This window comes from Cydia pomonella, chromosome 11 (genome assembly GCF_033807575.1).
Source record: "Cydia pomonella isolate Wapato2018A chromosome 11, ilCydPomo1, whole genome shotgun sequence".
Classification (NCBI taxonomy): Eukaryota; Metazoa; Arthropoda; class Insecta; order Lepidoptera; family Tortricidae; genus Cydia; species Cydia pomonella.
The window spans coordinates 1,683,910-1,704,522 of record NC_084713.1 but is presented as its reverse complement, the minus strand read 5'-3'; the positions used below and the strand labels follow the sequence as shown (position 1 = coordinate 1,704,522).

The 20,613-nt window shown below is 35.5% G+C and overlaps 1 protein-coding gene across 4 annotated transcripts in view; it reads right to left on the bottom strand.

Moving 5' to 3' along the window:
* LOC133522611 (syntaxin-binding protein 5) overlaps window positions 1-20,613 on the bottom strand; it is a 458,488-nt gene that overhangs the window by 436,080 nt on the left and 1,795 nt on the right. The gene's annotated exons all lie outside the window — the stretch shown is intronic.

Genomic DNA, 20,613 nt, shown 5'->3' with positions numbered 1-20,613 from the left:
TAGTGATACATAGTGAATAAATTAATACCTGATTTAAAAAATAAAACAAAAATAACAAATAGCATGTTATTTAATTCAGTAATCACTAATCAGTCTTAAACAATGAACATCATACTTTTAGATTAGACAACAAAATGTATATTTATACTGTGTTTCGACTTGAAAGATTTTACTGCTTTAAAACATAAGACAAACCTACCAACCAAATGTATAAAAAGAAATGTTTTTTGTGATTATTATTTTCCTATAGGTTTCACGTAAATGTTTGTAAAAAGGAAATAATCTCCATAATATAAGCTATTAGTTGACACCTCGATGAATACAATCGGTTAAGTGGTTTTCGAGATACACCGCCAAAAAGAATAGGTCCGGACGCCATCTTTGTGACGTCATTACTATCCCCTCCCACCATTTTTCCGCTTTACTACCGCATGTACGGTGATCAGGAGAAACGCCCGAACACATTGATACCGGTTGTGGGTAAGGCCGAGCTGAGTCAATTAAATCTGGCCTCGGAGCGGCTTGGGGACTACTAATAGTAAAAGTTGTTCAGTATGACCTATAAAGTTGCTGCGCAGAGTATGACTGGTGGTTAAAAGTTCACCCTGTATAAAATTTTTAAGTAAAAAGAAATATGTACCTACCTATGATTAAGACGAAAAAAGAGACTAAACGTCGAAGTAAGGTAACATTATTGTGTCTGGTTTTTATAATTGTCATTATAATTTCAGTAATTAAAACCGATACTCTATAAATTCCATTCAATACGTATCGTAACAGTCACCACAGTTTCGACCGGTAAAAGCCAGTTATCGTTACCCATGCGCAACTAAATGAGTGTAGCTTCATTGTTTATTACTCGATCTGTATGTTTTAAGGCTCATTATATTCCTTGATAATGAAGCAATATGTTTTATATTAAACAAAATTTGCGAAATGCTAATATTTACGGAGATTTTTACAAAATAAAAAATAATAATTTTATAAAAAAACTGTTTTTTGTGATTATTTTTTTTCCTATAGGTTTCACGTAAATGTTTGTAAAAAGGAAATAATCTCCATAATATAAGCTATTATTTGACACCTCGATGATTAAAATCGGTTAAGTGGTTTTCGAGATACACCGCCAAAAAGAATAGGTCCGGCCGCCATCTTTGTGACGTCATTACTATCCCCTCCACCATTTTTCCGCTTTACTACCGCATGTACGGTGATCAGGAGAACTGTCCGAACACATTGATACCGGTTGTGGGTAAGGCCGAGCCGAGTCAATTAAATCGTGTTTCTAGAGGGCTTTTGAGATTTGGCGACCGTACTAACTATTCCGAGCGTGTGCCGCAGATTATATTACGGCGAATCGGAACGCACCGAGCACGAAACGGCGCTGTCAAATGAGTCATTAATTTCATAGTCTGTGACCTGTGACGTCATGCGCGCGCTAACGAGCAGGAGAAACAGGAGAATCAATTTAGACTTGTAATAACAGTGTTTTGAGGTTATCATGGTTTTTGGTCGAAATTTGTGATTGAAATTTGCAAGAAATGAATGAAAGTAAAAGCTGGTTACGTTATTTGATTTAAAATTGCTTCGTTTTAGGACATACATCAAATTTTTTAATGTATTGCCGCGTGGGCGGTTATATCATAAGAGTAAGCTTAAGCCGGACATTAAAGACAAACGCAATTATTTGTAGAACTTTTGAGTAACCAATATATAATAATCAATCACTATGGTAAAAAGGACTTTGTTTCTAAACTTATATTTCGTAAAGTTCTGTTTCAAACAGTTCCAGGGGCCTACGTCTTCTGCCTTTCTATCGCTCTTTCGTATTCGCGCGAATGTGCTAAATAACGAAATTGCGATTTTCGCTTTTCGGGGTGGACCTTCAGAGATTCATTCTCAGACTAGGCTTCAGTACCGATAGAATCCGTCCAAGCTTACTTTGCATTGATTTGAAAAGAACAATCATAAACGTTATATTTTCATAGAAATTTGATAGTAATGTATATTTATATTTAATGCCGCACTTTGTCATTGCAAATGGCATGCAGAGTTAGCTTGGTCAGACTATCTCGTTTCAAATGTCAATCACTCTATCAATTCGTTAAAAAGCTTTAACTATATGCAAAACAAACATGCTAATTAAAATATTTCCCAATTGGTCACACCAACCGTTAATAAATAAGATAAGACTTAATTGTGCTAAACAGTTAATTAAATTCGCCACATTGTTTATTTAGCAGGTCCACTAAACCCCTACCTTGGCAACACTGGCAACGGCCACCTGTCCAAATGTAATTTACAACCTGCCAGCAACGTTGTGACAGGCGTAATTCTATTTCTCTATGGTCTTAAGTCCAGAGACAACAGAGGACCGTCAGGGTTGTCACTTGTGATGCTTAATGATGTTGTTAAAAGGGACACGGTTTGATAAAATAATAAATAAATATCATTTGTAAACGAATGTAATTTGTACCCGTCTCTCTGATACAACAATAATTATTACTTGGATTATAAAGTATTTATGAAATTTCAAAGTAATCAATTAGTAGGTGGTTCACGTTTACGCAATTTTTCTCATACAAAATACTGCATTTTACCTACACACAAGGCTTCGCCAAATCAAATAGGGTTGTATAGTTAATCTAATATATTCATATGATTGATATGCAAATGTGTACCTGAAAATCTTTTTCAATACTCAGATGGATTCTCATTATGTTTTTTTAGGATTAGTAAGAAGGTAAGCGATTTGAAAAATAAGTCACAGCAAATATGTAACAAAGGTAAGTACTAGATTCTCTTCGTGATTGTTGACATGCAGGCAGCAATTTAGTATCCTGTTTTTACTAGATATAAGTATATAGTATATGGCAATCGACATATACCACCAATAGTGGAGATTCAAAAATCAAAATTAAAAATTAAAAATAAATTATTGTATGGTTATGGGTTCTACAAAGGTCTTAGGTAAATGAGCCATGTTCTCCATATCCTGCCTTACAAAGGCTTACAATATTCAATCCTATTTTTATGGCAGCAGTGACTTTCCTACAAAAATACTTGCAATGGTATTTTTCAATACATGGCATTTTATTATTGACGATACCCAATAGTAGTTTATGTGACTGCTACATAATAATTAAAGTTTCTTAAAAAGATCACACCAGTGTTTTAATGCCTAATTATGTACAGTTACATACACTATTTTATCTACACACATATTATAAACTTTCTATGAAATATTCACCAACCCAAATTACGGCCTCCGTGGATATGTGGTGTCGTCACCAACATATTTTTATCGCTTATTTTACACGAAATTTTTGCTATAGTTACCTTAAAAACAACAAAACATATTAATTTCATACTTGAAACTAATTCAAAGATAAACTGTAGGTCAAATGGCGGTAAACAAAAACTTTTTTCACGCATGTAGTTTTATTTTTTTAATTCAGAGACAAACTAGAGCTGTGGCCTATTTCCGTATCATTCGATACCAACTAACATGCGAGATATGTCAAAATTGTATGCAATTGACATTTCATTTCGAACAAAAAGGCATCTCGACTGATATTAGAATAGAGGTCAAATCGAATGGCTTTTTTTTTCAGAGATGTTCCAAATTTGAATGCATAACCAAATCGATTTTGATGTAGTTATGAAGCAATAACTACATACATTATCACAGATAAGAAATTTGTTGTAACAAAACAGTTTATCGTAATGTTGGCCATTATTTACGGTTTTTGAAGGCATCATAGAGGGTTTATGATATGTGTGTAGATAAAAATAAAAAATCAGGACAAATTACATCTTAATTACCTTACAACCCATAAATTCACATACAAACACAAAACTCACATAATTACCTACACTTAAACACACCTTACCGGACCCCTCGACACGCTTGCCAGCCCTCGCCGTGATTAATTCCGCTGTGCAACTGACCTAGTTGGCCGCCATCTTTGTTTTCCGAGCCCGATTTCCGGTTGTCAAAAGTTAAGGGTTGTTTTGACAGGTGTCAATGGTGCCAATTTCAAGCAAGTTTTGAGTGTAAAGGAAAGTATATTGAGTAGATTTCAGAGCAGTTACGAGTAGATTAGTACCTACATCAACAAGGCAGAGGAAATATTATGCTGGAAGGATGAATGGAGCTTAAAAATGAATGCTTAAATATGCAAAGTTAATGTCTATATATGGTGAAACTGGTGAAGTGACTGCTGAACTAATGTTTTCTTAGCTTCTTTCGAATAATAAAGCATTAAACAAATGCATAATTGCGGAATTTTTAAACTCTTTCAGCCTATTCACTTCTAAAATGAGCACCAGAGAAAATTGGCGTAATTTTGTGTGGAAATTCCATAGCAAAATTTCTTCCCCAGTATGCTCGTAAATTTTTCGAAGAAATTAACTTCATTGTTATACTTAAAATCAAATTGTTACGCTAAGAAATTCGATAGTCAATTTTCTTTCCCATTGATTTTTAGTGTTAGTATCATTTAGGGTTAGGGCTTCCAAATGGTAAGTACCTAAAAGAAAATTGGCTCGTTTTCTTAAGTTTGCTGCCATGGAACACGCAATATTTGATAATTAAACGCGAAAAGAGCGCTTTTTCGGTTTATACCTATTCGATGGTCTAGAATATTCAAGTACCTAATACGAGTATCTTGGCTACTTAAGGTACCTAAATGTTTGGAATATTTATTTTATTAGGGTTCCGTACCCAAAGGGTCAAACGGGACCCTATTACTGAGACTTCGCTGTCCGTCCGTCCATCAGTCCGTCTGTCACCAGGCTGTATCTCATGAACCGTGATAGCTAGACAGTTGAAATTTTTACAGATGATGTATTTCTGTTGCCGCTATAACAACAAATACTAAAAACAGAATAAAATAAATACTTAAGGGGGGCTCCCATACAACAAACATAATTTTTTTGCCGTTTTTATAAATAACGGTACGGAACCCTTCGTGCGCGAGTCCAACTCGAACTTGCCCGGTTTTTTTTATTACATACCTACATGGAAAACCAACAATATTAACATTTCTAAAAAGTTCAATAGAGCCTTAAGACATTAAGTCCGCCATTTGTACTTTTTGTATTGTGCAATAAAGGTTAAATAAATAAATAGAATTACAGAGCCAATTCAAAATCACCTAAAGTCCAAGTATAACTCGATTTAGTTACACACAAAAGTACCTACAGCACAAGCCGACCTGCAAAATTGCATAGACACATTAGAAAAGGAAGTCATTCATAAAGTAGCCATGCATTTCCTCCGCTGGCTGTACAAAATTTTTAACAAAAAAAAAATTGTTACCACATCTCCCAGTAAAACTTCCTTAAACTAACGCGGCATGCTAGATAAAATCACAATTAATTAGCTCCTTAATTGATTATCAATTACTTAAAAAATAGATCCCTATTTATCAACATCCATGGTCACCCTACTTGTTATGAAATGTTAGGACTTATGAAATTTGTCACTGTCAATGTAAATTATTTTTTCTTTTCCAGCCAGCAAATACAAAGGGGTTGAATTTAATCATTTGATTAATATGTTATGAGACCGTGACAGTTTTATGTAAAAAGTAGGGTAGCCATGAAACTAAGAAAATTTAAATAAAAAAATTATAGATTAATAAAAAATATATTTACCGATTTTGTACTGTTCTTATCTTACAAACAAGTGTTTATACTAAGCGTACAGAGTAAGAAACACACATTTCTGATCACAACTTATGAATCACCCCGTACATATTGTATAACTTTAGTAAGCAAGCCGGAACCTGCGCTAGAAGTATCACCTATATAAAATACAAGCAATTCATTTACGCGGTCCAAATACCGACCAAAAACGGGGAATAAGGCGCGAAGGCGTGAACAATCTGCGAAATCGACGCGAGGGCCTTCCACACTCGCGTTCGCGGCTTCGCGCCTCGATTCGCGTACGAGTGTGGAGGGCCCTTTATGGGCACCCTTCCGCAGAGGTTAGAGAACCTACCGCGAGCCACGTTGCCTCTCTGTCGCTCTTGTATATTCGTACGTAAGTGTGAAAGGGAGGCAACACGTCGAAGGTGGTTCGCGGTAGGCCCTCAGATCTAGGGGACCTAAGATAGGTGAGTATAATTTTTATTATTATTTAGTAAATTTAATTATAGTAATAGTTTATAAGTTTTGTTATTATACTTGTTTTTGTTTATTGATGAAATTAAAGGTTAGATTTGACAAATATTAATAAAAATATTAAGTCGCCATGCTCTTTTACGGCTGATGGTACAGTCAAAAGATTTAATTTGTGATCCATCGAACCTTTTCACAGTGACAAACAACATGAAAGTCGCTAGAGACCTCATACTTCATACTATTGTCAATGTCACAAGGTACGAAATTGGTCACAAATTAAATCTTTAGACTGTACATATGTATGTTGACTATAAGTATTTCTTTATTTATCTCTTTCAGTGGCCCAGTTAGCTGGAAGAGATCCCTTAATGGGATAATTGATTTATTACTACTACTACTATAGTACAAATGAAAAGAAAAATAACGAAATCTCAAAGGATTCTTACATAATCCACAATCAACATTTATTCTCCTAATTTCCTCCAATATTGCCTAACGAGCCACATAATCGTTCGCCAGTTATTTTTATCCCTAGACATTAACTTTCATAGCAATATTAGCCTTTATTTAACGCATTTACTTATTCAGACCCTTTCTTATTGTACTAACGAAATCACCTACGCTTGGCGATCATCTTCATTATCTCGTATACAGCTTCTTCGTTTTCTTCAACTATAATCTCTAATTAAAACATAATAAGGTCTTTACTGGATTAACTGCTGGGATACGAGCTTACGAAATTAAAACACGAGTAAATCACGACTCGACCGACGCTTGTCAAGTGACTCAAAGACAAGTGAAGACCTGACGGAGTCAATGCTTCTTCTAAAATAGACCTTGTCAACCAACGATAAAGTCTAAATTAGAAAGGGTTGTGGTGAAAATAAGCCGCCGTCAGGTAAGATAAGACAAGGGTAATTTGGTGCAATGGAATCTCTTTCGGCATCTGTAGAGGTAGCATACGTAGTGGCTTATGCACTTTCGTCATAATCATAACAATTAATTGAAACAACTACGTAATTTCATCTGTTTTCATCAAGACGATTTGTAAAAGCCTGTTTATCTATAGCATCGCTCATGATCGGGGTATTTTTTCAACCATCAGGCAAATTTTGCTAAGTAAATAATATATAGGTCAGACTGAGCAATTTTCACTATGGGACCTACCCCGAAATCGCGAAAAAAAAACTCTTTCATACAGTACATCGACATCCAATCAGCAATTTTTTTTTATTTCACATATCGAATGATGATCCCTATGACAGTTCCTTCAAGTTTATTTTAGTTAGGCTTAATTTAAAAAAATAATTGAAGGAATCTGTTTTTGTCGTAGTTTATTACTTAAATGTTACATATAAATAAATTAACGTGACTAATTTTTTTCACCAAGCAGTAACGTCTACGAGCGTCACTATTAATCTTTAAAATAAAAGAAAAATTTAAAAATTACACCTCTGGCAGGACTTGAACTTGCGACCATTGGAACACCGGTCCATAGACCACCGACCATCTATGCGAGCTGTATACCTATAGGGAGCGTGCATGAACTGTAGGAGGCAGCACAGGAGCCGTCAGATTTTTGGCGCGTGGCGTAAATGTGATGTTTATTGTTCCGATGTAGACCACAAGATGGCAGAACCTACTATGCACAAGAAAACACGATGGCAGACTCTCCAACGCGCACGGTCCCTATCCATATTCGGATTCGAATATGTCAATGTCTACTACTCATATACGTATAGTGTGCACACAGGTTTACTGCTTTCACGGCTGACCAAGCTGGCCAGTCTCCATGAAATTGCACACAGCACGTGAACATTGGACACTTTTTATTCTATAATAAGTAATAAGTTTTCTAGAAATGAGATCGACAGATGCCGGAGGTAAATATTCAAATTTGCTGAATCTTTGTAGATTTGAAGGCCTAATTAGTGTATTTTCTCAATTTGAAATTGAATTTGAAAAGGGGCAAGTTTTAAAACATTAAAAAGTATTTTGGCCCATCTGCCTCTCTATCACTCTTGGTTGATCGAGTGAGAGAGAGATAGATAACGAATTTTCTATTTTCGCGGCAGGCTCTCAGAGCCCGATAGAAAAGTCAACATTATATAGCTTTATTTTGTATAGTTCCCTTTTAGGGATAGGCGGCTTTCCCGCACAGACGCCGTCCAAATGGTTAACATATTGAAAGTTGACATACAAATTTTGCTTTCACTACGGTATTCGATGATCTCCCGTATACGGCATACGGGAAAAATTAACGCCATGAGAACCTAGCCTTAACTCCTGCCAAGTCCAATGGGCACTATAAAACCATTTTTTCTACTCGCCGACTGTAATGATTAAGATTTCGTATACAAAACTAAAATTGCGTACTTTTCATGTATGGGCTCCCGCTCAACTATAAGATTCATTTCGATACGCTGTAGTGAACTACAAAAAAAATTGACCAATCACGTGCGGCCGCGCTCCCATAGCCATAGAAAAGACTAAACGAGCGCGGGACACGGGGCGGCAGTCACGCGTTTATCTCTCTACAATACAATACAATACAAATATACTTTATTGCACACCTCAATACAGAAACAGTACAAATAATACAACACATAAAGAAGAGGTAAACAACAGGCGGTCTTATCGCTAAAAAGCGATCTCTTCCAGACAACCTTTAGGTAGCGGAATAAAAAAAAAAAAAAGTTATGTCAGTAGGTGTTCGATGCAATAAAAGAAGTCTAGCACAGAATAAACACAAAACTAAACAATATATCATATATCTCTCTACATTTTTGTCTACTGAGAGACTTCCCAATTTTCATTAATTATTTAGGTTTCATAGTAAAAAAAGTATCATTATACTATGAAACTCGTTGAAAGAGTATTGTATACAATAGTGATATAATCAAGCTTTTCAATCTCTTACCTTACTTAGGCAACTCAGCAAGCTTTGTTGTCTACACACGGTACTCGACTGAAAAGCTCTCTATTATATAACGATTGTATAAAACACTATTTAAAGTAGGCACCCCTCTCTAAGGCACTACGTCTAACTGCCTCCCTATACCTGCTGATAATTTACTTTTTTGTACATAGTGTTCGTTTGTCTTTCATGTTTTACTTTTGACTCTAAATTGCTCAAAGGTTGCAGTTTTGAAAAATTCACGGTTAGTTTCACTACACTTAAATCCACCGGGATATAAACTGTGATAGCCACAACACGACCGTGATTAACAATATAACAGGTAATCACGATTTATATTCAGGTGGATTTAAGTGTAGTAGTAGGTTGACTGGAAAAGATCCCTTATAGGGATAAGTTCGCTTTTGTACATTGCCAACATTATTATCTTTTTATTGTATCTTTACCTGTCCCTTATGTACAATAAAGTGTTTACATACATGCATACTGCCTGCTTATTTCTCGTTATCTAATAGACACCACGCACACAAATACAGCAAAAGTACGGACTTTTTCCGAGTTTGCGTCATAAGATTAGGTGTGAGCGTAGGCGTCGGGGCCCGCATTTTGAACGTGGTTTATCTCTACATACCTTTAACTATTACGTTGATTTTAAATCATAGATATGCGTATGGTCTGGATAACACTTCTGTTCCAATTCATAGCTTATACATATTTATTTACATTTCTTATAGCGTTATTCATAAACGTATGTCAAATCTAACAAGCCGTTGATAATTCCCCAGGGTGCCTAATCAAGATGCCAATCGTGGGCTCCGTAACGAACGATACGCTAATGTCTCTGTGTCGCACTAATGTATAAAAGAGTGATAGAGATTGATTAGCATCTTGGCTAGGCACCCTGATCTAGAATGACGCTTTAGGCATCGACGAAGCTACGTACATTCAAGATCTGTGACAATCTTTTGTCCCATCTGTCATTTTGACATTCATGTTTGTTTACAAACAGACAAAATTTACTAGACGTTTGCTAAGTTTTATGAATAAGGGTTTTATAATTTAACTCGGCATTTATTAATTAAAACACAGAAATATAACCTATAAGTACAAGTTACGATCTAACCCAACAGCCTACCTCATCCCTTCATCTCCCCAGGGCATTCAAGTATCAAATTAGAATACAAGAGTGGGCGAATTATAAATACCTTGACCTTTCTTAACGCAAGGTTACTTTGTATTTGCATATAAACTATTTTAGCAACAAGGTCGTACTCGTATTCTATGTCTTTTCCCCCCATTTCATTAGCAGTAGGCTAGAGTGATATTTAATAGTGGTTTATGTGACTGCTACATAATGAAAGGCATTAAAATACGAGAGTGGGTTTATGAAACGAACGAAGTGAGTTTCGTAAAAGGATCACACGAGTGTATAATGCCTATGCACAGCTAATTATACTGCTTTATCTATATACATATCATAAGCTCACTATGATGACTATATTCAGGAACGGCGTGTTACAGCCGGCATTGGGGCATCGTTGCTCTCTTACGGAACTTGCGAATATAATCTCCGAAATACCTCTATCGCCCATTTTATACGAAATTTTCAGCTAAAGTTCGTTTATAAACAACAAAACAAACAATTTTTATACTTACAAACTAATTAAAAGATTAACTCAACGACAAATGGCTGTAAATGTACCTACAATGTAACTTTTTTACGCATGTCACGCATCCGTACGTGGTATTTTTCATTGACAAACTAGAGTCGGGGGCCGAATGCCATATCGTTCGATATCAAGTAACATGAGAGATTCAATCAATTTTTCGTGTTATGGCTCCATCAAGGTGTTGAGTATTCTACCAATGTCGAAGTTGGATAAGACACTGCTAGTATATGAATCTTATCATATTACGGTCATAGACTGTGTTCGGTTGAGTATCCGATCAAACACGCGAGATTTGTCAAAATTGTTTGCAATTGACACTTCATTTTGAATAAAAAGTCATATAAACTGATATTAGAATAGAAGTCAAATTGCTTTGTTTCTCCGAGATGTTCTAAATTTTAATTCAATATCTAGTGAAAATAACCCTTTTTAATGAGAAAATGATCTACAACAAGTAGTTTTATTAACACTAACAAACGGAAGGCATGCATCTTCAATGTTTCAACCAAAAAACTTACACTTTTGCGTAGTTACATTATAGTGCCGGTTAATTCATATAAAACTTATACGTAAGGGATTCATCATATCACAGACCTAATACATAAATAAAAGCGATTTCTCGATTCACGGTGAGTCGATTGCCCAATTGGTTGAACCCCGCTGAACTCTGACATTCTGCCCCTTAGATTGGGCTGTGGTCTCATGTAATATGTAGGTGCTACCAGTAGCTAAGGAACCATAAAGTATATTGAATAGTAAGGAAATTAAAGTCTACATTACACTATGATTGTAATGACAAACACATGTGACCATATAAACTAAAATAGATGGAATATGTTATAGAACAAGTGACCAAACCCCCAGTGGGAGGGTTTGAGAAAATAGTTTGATTTGTTCCCTAGTTGACCATATTTACATCTGGTTCGATTATCGTAAACAATATTATAGGGACATTGGTTTTGCGCAAATACATTTAAAGTGGCTGATAGACGGGCGAGTAAGTTCGCGAACTTATGGCTCGACGACTTTTTTCGCTTGTAAAGTACGCGTACTTAGGCTCACACACGAGCGAAAAAGGTCGTCGAGCTGTAAGTTCGCGAACTTACTCGCACGTCTATCCGGGACTTTAGAGGCAAATTATTTGCGGGCAAAACGTTAAATAACAAAAAAATCGTATTTCAAAACAGAAAACCATTCATTAAACTCCTTTTTGTGATCAGTTCAAATAAGTACCGTAGGTAAGTAGTTGGACGACCGGTTTGGCCTAGTGGGTAGTGACCCTGCCTGCGAAGCTGATGGTCCCGGGTTCAAATCCTGGTAAGGGCATTTATTCGTGTGATGAGCATGGATATTTGTTCCTGAGTCATGGGTGTTTTCTATGTATTTAAGTATTTATAAATATTTATATATTATATATATCGTTGTCTAAGTACCCTCAATACAAGCCTTATTGAGCTTACTGTGGGACTTAGTCAATTTGTGTAATGATTTCCTATAATATTTATTTAATTATTTAAGTCAGGTAAAAATACAAAAAATATACAAAACTGCAAATCATGTTATAAAAAAGTTTTTTTTTACTGTTATTATGTCGCATAGTTACTTTTGTTGCCCAATTTTAGTATCTAATTATTTGTTTGTGTACAATTAAAATCGTGTTTAATACGGGAAGTTAGCATTAATATTAATACAATTGACGCGGTGCGGGTCAACACACTACCTACTCCTATACTTTAGCGATTGTTTAACCCTTTACCGCATATCATATGCAACCATTTATGGCAGTTATAATATTCAACTCTAATGATAGCTATTAAAGTTCAACTTTTAAAAAAATGAGTTTTATGACACGCGTTAAGGGGTTAACAAGAATGACAACAGGTTACTGTATTTTTTTGTGATATCACACTTATTTCTAACTGTATTTCTCATATGCATGTTTATCAAATACTTCTCGAAACCTTTCGAATGAGCCTAATCTCGATGTGTTTGTGCCCTTCCATCGAGGAATTCCTTCGGCTTCTGCATCATCAGATCAGCTCCATGTTAGCTTATTATTGCATGGGTATTTCTTTGAGAACATTCTAAGCAACAAAAACAGTAGTTGCGATGACCTGATGTGATGACACACACAACGAAGAAAATTGTATCAATCTAGTAATTACTACATTTTACTGATGTCGTGTAATTAAAGGCACCCATTGTATTCAAACAGTGGACCACGTTCGACGTGTTGCCTCCTTGTCGTACTTGTACATTCGTACTAAGTGTGACGTGTTGCCTCCATGTCGCACTTGTACATTCGTACTAAGTGTGACAGGGAGGCAACAAGTCGAACGTGGTTCGCGGTAGGCCCTCAGAATTATGACCGCGAAACACTTTATTCGTTCACCTATCTCTCTACACACTACGTAGACAGACAAGTAGAACGTATTTTCAATTTTCGTTCGCGGTTCGTAGGTAAATTTGTATATTTATTTATCAAATTAACTATACCTAAACCTTGCAGCAAATACATAAGGTCCACCGAAGGTGATATTAGTACCCACAACTTACGAAGGTTAACCATGAGTAGGCAACAACAACCAAAAAAGGCAAAGGTCAACCAAAAAAACAAAACATTCACAACGAGCAAACGCTGTTAGAAACGTATAACTTACGAGTAGACCATGTTGATCTAAAAGTGCTTCCAGATCTAACGTTTCATGTTTGCTGTATATAACGCACTTAATGCGAGTCTTACACGAGTGCACAATATGTTTTGCCTTATTGAAATCGAGATTTGACTATATGAAAAAAAAAAACAATTAAATTATAGCAATAAACACGGATGAGATTTCACCCCACTTTTCCTACAAACGGAACGCAAGGTCATTCAACACCCTTCATATAACACATGAATAAAGATTCGCATGAAACGGAACGTGTTTTATTAAATTCCATTCTTATCAAGCGTTGAGCGCTGCGCCGTTCCCACCACTAACCAAGCAAATTTCAAATTTGGATCCAGTTGAACGAGATCTCTGATAAAGCTGGGCTTAGAAGGACAGAGAATGGTATGTATAAGTTGTTTCCCTGACTCTGTAATTACTAATCTTAAGAACAATCCAAGGCCCGTGCCTTTGAAAACTCCATGAAGCAAAAAAACGGCATGAATATATATTACGAATGGCTTAAGGGGGTCCCACACGCCAATGACCTTCGATCTGAATCCCTTAGTTTTCTAATGTTTTTAGTAGCTAATCATATTAACAGCAACGGCTGTAAGCAATAAAGTATCCCATATTTACTTCAAAATTCATTATCTTCGAGATATTTGGCATCAAAGTTAAAGAATTTTAGGCCAAAAAAACTGGATTTCTGGCCATAACTTTTTTGTTAATTAATTTAAAATTAAACTCTCTGACAAATTTTTAGAGACGTCAAAGACGAACCCAAATATATAGATCTCATATATGTAAGATCCTTCATAGCAATCTAGTAACGAAAATAGTGTTTGTTTAGACAATGTTTATAAAAATCATAAAAAAATAAGTATTAATTTCTTTCAAAATCCGGCAGACAAAAATGGAGATAAAAGATTAAAGAACCGATAACCGTTTGTCTTATAATTCTATCTGTAGTGCAAATGAAGGAGTAACGACTCAAAACTCGGCAAAAATCGATGAAAACCGCGGGGAGCCCCTTAAAAACTGATATTTTAATTTAAAGTCGGCGCACAACATTTCTTAAACACCTCATTTTATAGTACATAGTACTAAATCTATGGACCAATCGTACACTGGTCTGCTCTAGACGATTGGTCGATACATGACGATAATAAAATACCTGTTTTGCTATGGCGTCGTGAATCAATACGGCGGCGCCATTGTACCATCGTACACAATATTAACTGACTTTTCGTCAACCTTATTTCAATGGAATAAGATTCACCGATGACCAGTTAATGTTAGAAGTGTATTCGCGATTCAACGATTTTACTACAATAATGAAACTTGATAAATGGGTACGGACAATCATTCGCTAGCATTGAATCCGTTTTGTGTATTCAAAAACCTGAGGCATAGTGTTATACGGATTAGTAACAAGTTTAACTCGTTCACTGCAAAGCCACCCAATAAGAAGAAAGGAACTTTATACTCCGCAAAAGAATAATATATATCAAATAGTTAAATAAATTATGAACACGCTTCGATTAATTAATTCTTTATATTGTTATTTGACATTAATGTGTACTACCTATATGTATAGTACTCTAAATACATTTAATAATTAATTTATTTCATTATTTTATTTTAAATTTAGTGTAAATTTTTTATTGATATTCTTTGATTTGTACTTTCTAGTACAGAAACTGATTTAATTTGTTTGATTGTCATTATTTTAGTATCGTATTTTTTAATATTTTGGCGTTTTTAATTTATTTTATTAGTACTGTTTTGTTGTTTTTCAATTTTAATTTTAGTTTGGATTTTGATGTTAGGATTTGGATTTGTAATAATTCGATCGATCATTATATGGCAAGTAATACAAGGTAAAATGTATGAATATTTTAATTGTGTGAACATTGAATGAATGAGATAAACAAACTAAACTAAAACAACCATAGTCCGTGGAAAGTGTGGACCATAGTAGCAGGTTCTGCAATTATGGTCCACACACAACAATTAATTATGGCAACACAGGGAAGGGAGACGGCATTCATACTATTTCCCCTCTGCCAAAGCATCGGTACAACTGTGCCTATGGCGGTGCATGTTGTGACTCGTCCGTACACAAAGACATCGAGGTGTGCAAGATTTGCCTTTGACGTGTGTCATTTTCTATGTATTTGTGTCGTCATTACAGATTGGATTTTGTATGTAGTGAATGAGAAGTGCGACTGTGTGCACGTTTCCCCCCGCAAAAAATGGCAGAATGATTTGTTCGGTAAGATATCGCTTAGGCTCCTCCCTTCTGACGTGTCGAAAGCCGGTGTTGCTCGAAGGTCCACACGTTCAACACGTTATTAAATAATTCAAACCTAAGGTTCTTTTTCAATTTGTCTAAGTTTTTTCTTCCATTTATAAAAGTCTCTCAGTACAAAATTAGGCCCAGTCAAATCAACAAATCGTTTAACTTCTCAATTCATAAAACTCATAGGTCTGTTTGATTAATTAGTTTCACCTATTAACTACCCAATTACCGACAAGTATAGATCATGTCATTCACGACGACGCGCGCCTTGACTCGTATTGCCATATTTTTAAAGGTTAGATTTGACAAATCTGCGCATCATCGTGGATGACACGAACTATACACATTTATTTTCTGCTTAGTTATTTCCAATAAAACGTAATCCTGACTAGTCGTGGTGCTACAAAGCATTTTTACAATTTGCATTTAGAATTTCAAAAAGAATCGTTAAATTCAACTTCCATTTCGATTCAATGCACAAGCACAACTAAAACTCTTTTCTCTTGAAATTTAATTTAAGAACCGACGGTAAAAACCGCTGTAATAGAACATTTCACCGATACTTCAGCTCTCGTATTAAGATATATGAAAAGCATTGAAAGACTCAATAATGTTCAGTCAACATAAAAGCTTTTCTAAATCGAAAACATGACATAAAGGGATCTGAATGACATGAATCAATCAAAGTACAAATGAATTAACGAAAATTGCTTCGCCTACGGCTATAAAATACATTTCTAAAGTAATGAGAAAACCCGTGTTCAAAGGTTTTAATTGCATAATTTAAAGTTAGTTTTTGTATAGGATCTTACATAGCAACCAAAATATTGACTGTCTGATATGTTTCAACTATAAATACTTATTTCTTTTCTAAATACACCAGACACACGTTATGTCCGCATTGGCCGCAGTTAATAATGTTTCTCGTGTGCACATAATGAAACCAAAATCACACAAATGCTTATGTTTAATCATCCTACTCTACATTCCACCCGAATCGGTCATAAAAATGAAAATATCTATTGTTAAGAACAATAGAAATTGAGGCAGATGAAGCCATCTCAATAATGCACCGTCATTCGTATTTGTAGCTCAGTCAGCGGCCATATAATGCTCGTCACGGCTGTAGCATTAGCTGCATTTATCATGCCCTAAAAACAAAAAAATATTTGGTAACATATAAATATTGAAATTGTTGTTTTCTCAATTCCCATTCGTCCAGAAACATGCTACGAATAACAAATTCAAACAGAGTACAGAAAATGAATCGAAGTCATCGAAATAACTAATCCGGGCAGTTTAAAACTTAATCCTAACGGAAACAAGTTACTGACAAGTATTCCAGTTATTCTTTTCTTTTGTCCTAATGCACGTCAAGACGATTTTGACGAGCTCAACAAACATTGAGTAGTTTTAATAGATTTCCTGTAACTCTGACATTTAGTACAGGGCTGTAGTATAGTGCATATCATCCGCCTAATGTTGTAAAGAGAAGTAAGGTCCAGTTTCCCGACTCCATTTTGTACCTATAGATAACCTCCACCAAGTTTGTGATGTTCATCTATACGGTTTGGCTATGAAGAATATCTAGTTCTATCCTCTTTACATACGTAAGTATACTTAACATTCTACTAGATATTACTTATTAATCTTATTATTGTATGTCTTTCCCGTTCACGGGACAATGGTATCTCGTGTTCAGCAGAAAATCTATGGGCTGATACAGCTAATGGGCGAAGAAAGTGCAAACAGACTTGATAGGCATGGGACCTACATAGTTAACATGGCGACGGATTGCTCCGGCAGTAGAGAGCAAGATCGAAGAATGAATAAAAGTGTTGCCAACATTTCCGACATTTCAGAGAAGTCAGCGGAACCGAAACCTCATAAACATATAGGCCCTTTCGACAATTTCCTGAAATATAAGTACTACTCCGAGCGTGCTTAATTCCATCCTTATAGCTGCTGCTCCGGACTTTGGAGCCAGATAAAAATCTATAAAAATGCTGCCTCTCCATTCCCTTGCATATTCGGTCGACAGAGAAGCAGATAACGGGTCCGTTCAGAATTTATCTCCTCTTCGCACGTTCTTCGGCATCCTATTTTATATAAGACTATCGGCAGGTATTGAATCCCTCACAACGTTCTGCCCTCCAGCGTTCTCGCCTTTTGCCACGTTAAAACTATATTTACTAGGCTTCATAAAGTACCGCTCAAATCTGATTGATAAATTTTGCGATGAAGAATTTTCTATTTAGAATCAGATCAATTACTAATTGGAATCAGATTGTATGTTAATTGAATGCAGATGCATTAACATTAAATAAATTAATATTATATGTACATGTCGTTGTTTTACAAAACACTTGGATTACAAAACGATTTATCATTACATTATTTCAACAGCAAAAACAATAATGGTTAAACATGATAAACATATTTTTCCTTCCTTATAAAGTACATTATGAAACTTCAATATTATGTCGACGGTCTCACACATATTAAGTAAAGCTCAATTTTTTATAAATTGTATACTTAATTATTGTCACAGAATACCAAACCAAAGAAAAATTTCTCAAAATCTCTCAATTTTGATAGGACTTGCTCATATAAGATTCTAATATGAATAAAGTGTCACAAGAATATGTAACTTTTTGCAGTTTTTAGAGTATCACGTCCTTTATTTTGTGCTATCCGTTCTAAATATGGGTTATTAACCTTACTGCATTTTAGTAGGGAAAACGTTTAACCGTATTATATTGATTTTATGATTAGAAGATAATAGACTTGCAGAAGAGTTTTGTTCAGGTCTCCTATCAGCGCAGCGTAAGGATTTACATTATATTACTACTTACAGATGTGAGATTTGAGAAAAAGTTTCCAAATAATTAGAGAAGTTCTCCGAAATTTCAGGAAAATTTCACACATCCATACAAAAACATCAAAAGTTTCCGAAATTTTGATATATGGAAATTTCGCAATTTTTGAAAGTTTCCGACGACATGACACATTACATCAGTATGTGTTACTATGAAAATGATTTACAACTATAATTTCCAGATTATAAGACTACTGCAAAGCTAACAAGGTTCGAGCACCCAAAAGTCTCATTAAATGCAGCACTAGGCGTAGTATGTTAGGTTGTGCTGTTGCAACAGCGTGCAGTCGGCAAGGACATTGATTTAATTGCATGGTCTGCTCAGAATCACTAACTAATCTGCCTTTCGCCACTAAAAGGACGAGGCTGTGTACTTTACGATATTTTAAAACATTTATTTGATCGTGTGGCATTGTTCAGAAACAGAGAGATCATAAATCTAACTCCAGAGAAGTAATCCACTTGAGAGCTTCATCGTTTAGTTTTATCAGGTCTTCCGGGGGGCCTCCAGTATATCGAGTAGATGGGCAGTCTAGGATATATGTCGGATACTCTGCTCCTGGGCACCACAGTGAGAGGCAGGAGACTCCACCCAGCCGCAACTATATTTATAAACATTACCTTACCCAAAGTCACCACACTCGAAATGACACGGCAAATTTAAACGATTTTGTTTTTCATGTGATGATGTGTGTGTCCTTTATTCGATGTGAGTTAAACCCCTAACGAGTGTTGTGGTTTCATTTCCCGTCATCACCAATGCTGTTCTTGGAACATATGCAAATACAAAATATCGTAAGGAATCGGACTCATAAAGAATCTATAAGGGTTCCGTTTTTTGCCATTTGGCTACGGAACCCTAAAAAGGGTATACCTAGTTTTCCCAACTGGGTTAGAAGGTTAGATGGCTGTCATTTTTGTAAAAACTAGTGCCAGTGCTGATTATTGCGATTAGTTTGCCAATTGCCAAAAGCGAAATTTAATAAAAGAGAGAGAGAAGAGCGAGCTATTTTAAGATGCAACCAGCGACTGGAGCAGGGTCGCATTTTTATCACTTGTCTCTATGCCTGTCACGTTCTAACAAGAATGTAAGTGCGAAAGTGACAGGCTTCTCCTTTTATTCCACTCCATTGATTCGAAAATCGATTTCATTCTTAGATTTTAAAGGATTGATTCAAAATTCATAAAGCTTTTCCGCCGCTATAAGATCACAAAAATTAAAGCAAAAGTATATTCTGTTCCAATTGTTCCATCTATGTCATTATCGCTCTCAAATTACTGAACTAAAACTTTTGCGTCTGAAACTGTAAAAATGTTGGCATTGTTGGCACAGAAACCCATATTAAAACTTTTGCAACGTATATCTTCAGTACAAGACAGCCCAATCGATAGGAAAAACGAAAGCAAGTTCAACGAAAGGGATACTTCACTACGAATATTTTATAACGTGTTGCCAAAAAACTGGCTGGACTTTCTTTCTTTATATATATTACAGTAGTAACAAAGTATCGAAAAAACGGAGACTTATTATCTGACAGAATTTCTATTTAATTAATCGGATAACTATAAAGAGTAGGTAACTAGACCGTGACGTGACGTTACATGTCTGTGTGTGTAATCTGCGTTTCAAATAAACTCCATAGTGTTTAGTGGTAAGTTTTTTACAGTTCGAAAATAGAAGCTGATTTGACTTGTTAGTCAAACACGCAATTTGCACAGGCAGTAAGGCCTAGAGACACAACTGGCTTTTAATTGAGTGTAACGAACCCTAACTCGCCGTGATTAGATGGAAGCTAATTATCCAGGACTTGTATCTCGAAAAAAGTTTCTATAACTTTTCTCGTTGAAGTAACAACATAAATTGCAGGCCTGGTAACTTTTTTAATAAATAATTGCCTTTGGAAGTTAGATACTTTCGATATTTCGAGGCGTGACATTTTTATTTCAACAAAAGCCGTCGGCAAGTAACTAAAGTCCAAGAAAAACTGATAATTTTGTTAAATAACTGTTACAACATCAAGAATGCCGAATACGTAGCGTAGGTAACAAATGTCGATCCCAAA